A 5,865-nucleotide genomic window follows, 5' to 3' on the forward strand; every position below is an offset into this window, starting at 1 on the left:
AAATGCAATGTCATTTCACAAGAAATACATAAATATATTTTTTAACCTTGTTATATTCTTTTGTAAAATTTATAACGTTATTTACTCCAGGTCAAACTATTGATGCACAAATTAAAATAATTTGCTCATCAAAGTGATTCATGTGAACATAATTCTGCGCTGCATACATGTAATAATCAATCTGTTTTTGTACATTGTGTGATACTTTCATAGGTACGGAGTGTTTTACAACCTTTAATTTATAGAGGAAATACTAAACTTCACTCACTATTTCTGCAAATAAAATTCAAAGACGCACAAAAGCCTATCAGCTGATCGGAAAGGGACGCAACTCCTTGTCTATAGTGTGTTGACACCATAACTGCTTTCTCAGACGTCCGCTTTTCGGCTATATATATAAACGTGACACTCGGGCAGTGTATACATGTAGTCATTTAGAGAAACTGCCACTATGAGAGCACTTGTTCTTGGGCATGCACAGCTTTATCAGGCGACTGAGAGACTGGATGAGGGTGAACGGCAGAGTGATGAGGCATGGCAACCTGGATGTTCATCTGCATGGTGTTGGAGACAGAACTGTCCAACAGGTGTACCACCTTGCAGTTGGTAGAGAGGATCATTCCTGATGCTATTTTGCTTCAGCTGGGGGGAAATGACATCAACGACACGACCACCGCCACAGATTATCCTGGTGAAGCTGAAGAGGCTGATTACCGTGCTGAGGGAGAAACACCCGGATTCCACCATCAATTTGGCCTCGATCTTTTGTCGAAGGCCACCCAATGATTAGAAAAGATGCCTCTATTACATTGCAGAAACTTATCACAATGACATGTACAAAAAATATTTACACAATAATGCCTAGTTTAATGTAGTACAAAACAGATAAGCTAAATTGTTCCTATAATTCAATTTTTCTGAATTTTTTGCATTTTTTTCTTTGGAATAAAATCTTTTAATACGTAGAATTTGAAAAAAAATCCGACCTCACAATTTTTGCCCACATCGCCCCAAACCTACCATTGGAATCTCCTTTCAGTGGAGTGTAAAATGAAATTGTCATTGTTATAATTTTCTATGCCATTAAGTTATTTTTCAAGATATTACAAATATTTGTGCTTCTATTTAATCAGGAGACCTTTTTGTTAGTTTAAGATACTGAAATAAATTCTAACTGGTAACTTAAGATAATTTCTCATGCGATATAATGTAAAAATAGTGCTTGTGAATACTCTTTTAAGACGAAAATTTGCAGCACTTAAGGGTATCTAAAAAGAAAATGTATAATTCAAATTTAAATAAAATTTAACAGTATGATTGTCATGACCCTGTAATTAAAATATATCAAAATAAAGAAAATTTAACCATTGGATTTAGATTCATTAAGGTTTAAGTATGTTTGACAGAGGTATAAATTGATAAAAATCTTAGATGACGTCATAATATTTGACCTTTGACCTGTTGATATGACCTTGAAATTTGTTTGACATAAAGCCTTAACACTGGTGGTGGTCGTGTCCAAATTTCAGGTCTTTACTATGAACAGAACACAAGTTACGCATTTTTAAATGATATAAGGCTAAATTGCACAAAAATCATATGAACACCATCCAAATGTACCGGGGTATGTTTCAAAATATTAGAAATACGTTGTATCCTAAATTTATTCGGCCTTCAGTAATTGATGGGTATGATTTATATTTTTTTCTTAAGATAATGGACTGAAATTAATTTTTACATAATATTAAGTCATTATTTTGTGTATTTGAGAAAATATTTCAAATAATTAATTTCAGGGGTGTTTCGTACTACCTTAATTACCTTGGATGGTAAATTATGTGAGTGCCTTTCTTAGTTGATCATGAGCAATAATTTTTGTTCCATGTTTGTTGTGAGCACTATAAATGACAGTATAATTATTTTGGTATCTCATTGATAAGACATTTCGATAAATTATTAAGTTATCACCTATAAGCCATATATCATGTTTTATTTAAACAATATAATGCTTTCTTTGGTGATTCATTCGGGATATGAAGGTAGCGACATTGCAGAAAAAATACATAACCTGCGTTAGCGGGTTTTGTTATACTTTCATGTTAAATACTGAAATCTGATTGGTTAAGACGCAGTTAATAATATTTTCTATTACCCTCATCGTTAGTAACGCACTTAGAAACGGGTAACATTAAAAAATGGTACATGCGCGAAAATTATGCGCGTACGGTTCACTGTAGAATTCACGTTATGTCAATTTCAACTGTTACCCTCCCAAACAGGCACTTTTTATATATTGTTATACTTTCATGTTAAATACTGAAATCTGATTGGTTAAGACGCAGTTAATAATATTTACTATTACCCTCAGCGTTAGCAACGCACTTGGCAACGGGTAATATTAAAAAATGTTACATGCGCGAAAATTATGCGCGTACGGTTCGCTGTAGAATTCACGTTATTCCTATATAAAAGCAGTAAAATTTTCTTAAAAATTTTAAAAAAGACATTCAGTATAACAAAATAAATAGTGCCTGTTTGGGAGGATAACAGTTGAAATTGACACCCCTCGAAAACCATTGTCAACCTCCGCTTCGCGTCGGTTGACAATGGTTTTCTCGGGGTGTCAATTTCAACTGTTACCCTCCCAAACAGGCACTATTATATAAATAGTATAATTTTCTTTGCATAGTACCATAGGCTATTGACACAGTGTACTGCATAGGCGTCGGAAACGGGGGGGGGGGGGGGGGGGGGGCTAGGGGGGGCTTAGCCCCCCCACTTTTTTTGTAAATTTATACCTTACCATTAGAAACATAGTATGATAGAGGGTTAAGCCCCCCCACTTTTTCTCCCAGGAAAGATTATTGTATCTAAATTTACCTTGAAAGATTGAAAAGTTGGATTCAGAAGCATACTAGCCCCCCCCCCCCCCCCCCCCCCCCCCCCCCCGGATTAGGAATTTCATGATTTTGGGAAAAAAAAATTTGGGTAAGTAATTTCTTTTTTATGTGAAGTATAGGTATACCCCCCCCCCCCCCCCCCCCCCACGGATTAGGATTTCCATGATTTTGGGAATTACTTTTTTCTCAATATTTCTGAGGATTAGTCTAGCCCCCCCACTTTCAATTTCCTTCCGACGCCAGTGTACTGAATGGATCAAAATATAGTCACACATTAGTACCCTAAGTTATTGATACAATGGATCACAGTAGTCACACATTAGTACCCTAGGCTATTGATACAGTGCACTTAATGTATCAAATTAGTCACACATAAGTACCTTACGCTATTAATACAGCATGCGCGGATCTAGAGGGGGGGTCGGGGGGGTCCCGACCCCCCCTGGAAAATGAAAATTTATTAAATTTACGTAGTAAAATTATCGCGAAAATATGCCTCGGACCCCCCCTGGCAAACACAATTATCCTTCGGACCCCCCCTGGAAAAAATTTCTGGATCCGCGCATGTACAGTGTACTGAATGGATCTCAGCAGTCACACATTATTACCATAACCTATTGATACAGTGTACTGAATGGACAACAATAGTCACAAATTAGTACCCTAGGCTCCTGATCGATACAGTGTACTGAATGTATCACAGTAGTCACACATTAGTACCCTAACCTATTGATAAGTGTACTGAATGGATCATAGTAGTCACAATTTGGTACCCTAGGCTATTGATATCTTGTTCTGAAAGGATCACAGTAGTCACCCATTAGTACCCTAGGTTATTGATATTGATTGCTGAATGGATCACGCTAGTCACATTAGTACCCTAGGTTATTGATAAAGTGTACGAAATGGATAACATAAGTCACACATTAGTTCCCTAAGATATTGATACCGTGTTCTGAATGGATCACAGTAGTCACACATTAGTACTCTAGGTTATTGATATAGAGTATTGAATGGATAACAGTTGTCAGACATTAGTACCCTAACCTATTGATAAGTGTACTGAATGGATCACGCTAGTCACATTAGTACCCAAGGTTATTAATAAAGTGTACGAAATGGATAACATAAGTCACACATTAGTACCCTAAGCAATTGATACAGTGTACCGCATATATCACAGTAGTCACACATAAATACGTTACGCCATTGATACAGTGTACTGAATGGTCCCAGTACCGTTGTCATATTATTTATGTTCAAAACGCATTGTTTCTACACGTCTTTTCATCAAAGTGACGAGTTCGGGTGTATGGGATACCCGAATGCGGTGAAGCATGAATAGTGCTCTATGTCTTTTATAAGGGGTGTGTAGTGACGAACAGAACAATAGAAATAGACAACTTATATGGCGGTAGTCGGAGATACAAAGGAAATAATGCATATTTAAGAATCCATGTCAGCTTTAAATAAAGGAACTTTTCAACACCCGTTTCAATTTTAAGTTCTTTATCTTTCTATAATATAAGTTACACAGGAAATCATATATATTGAATAATTTACTTCCGAAAAAAAATAAAATTATGTATATACATGAATTAAATTACATATCTACAATTCATAAAGTACAACCAATACAGTCAACTTATTGAATAATAAAACAAAAAGAAAAATACATATTCACTTCTATATTTCATTTATATTTACTGTATAATCTTTAATTGAATTAATATCTATATATTAAATGAATAATTTTAGAATGAATCAAAAGTATTTAAAGCATATTGTCATGGGTTACAATCAGGTTCATATGATAACCTTAAAATAACGAAAAAGAAAAAAAAATGTGAACATTAATAACAAAACAAATCATATCCAGATATGCCAGAAGGATATACAAATATTTTAGTCCTCTTTGACAAAAATATTTCTATTTATTTAAATATTTAAAATATAAATACAATGTAAATTGAGCAAAATGGCATATTTATGCAGCAAATTAAAATTTTTATAGAGACTACACGTTAGAGACTTTGAGCCCTTTAGTAATGACAATTTCATTAATCATTTGTGTCAACAGAATTTAATATAAACCTTGAAAACTTTGCACTACCTGTTTGCATACATGTTAACTCTACCGATTTACGCGGAAGTCTACCGCTTTTTAGCTCTGTCTCCCGCCTACCGCTTTTATTTTAAAATCTACCGCTTTTCTTCAAAATACGTTCCTTGTTTTGATAGATAGCCATTTTGGAAGCCATTGTGGTCAAAAATTCTCGTCGGGTTTGAAATTAGCGCGTGACTTTGAATCGGAGGCACACAAAGGCTTTATTTAGACGCTTGGATGACAAGTTTTCAAGCATGTGTTTTACATTGAACGATGAAAGAAGCCACTTCCCGTGATTACATTAGTTACAAGACATGTCGATATTATCCTCGCAATGGAAAAAGAAGCTTTGCAATTCCACACGTGGCTTTAACGAGGATTGAATATATCTTTTAACTTGGCCATAACAGTAAACTTGACTTGCAATTTATTGAATGCTGCATTTATAATAAATAAGCATGTAAACATCGTTTTGATATTGAAAAAGAACATATGAATTCCTACTAGTTCTTACTTCTCTTATATGATCAATTTTGGCAACTTAACCTATTTTTCTGAACAAAGGTAATTGTTAAGGGCTCTGCACTCAAATAGTTTCCCTTAAAAATAGCTTACCGGTAATCATTATAATGGTAAATGCATACAAACATTTTTATTGCTAGTGTTAATACCAAATGTATTACTAAATTTCAAAATTCTTTTATATTTTAGTTGATATCGTTAATTACTAACTACATATGTAGTACATTAAAATCTGTGCTTTGATATATACGCGAAAAAGGCCGCGGGCGATGCTACCGCTTTTCGGTTTAAAATCTACCTATTTTTCATCACTGTAGGTTAACATGTATGCTGTTT

This window comes from Magallana gigas, chromosome 2 (assembly GCF_963853765.1).
Source record: "Magallana gigas chromosome 2, xbMagGiga1.1, whole genome shotgun sequence".
Taxonomy (NCBI): Eukaryota; Metazoa; Mollusca; class Bivalvia; order Ostreida; family Ostreidae; genus Magallana; species Magallana gigas.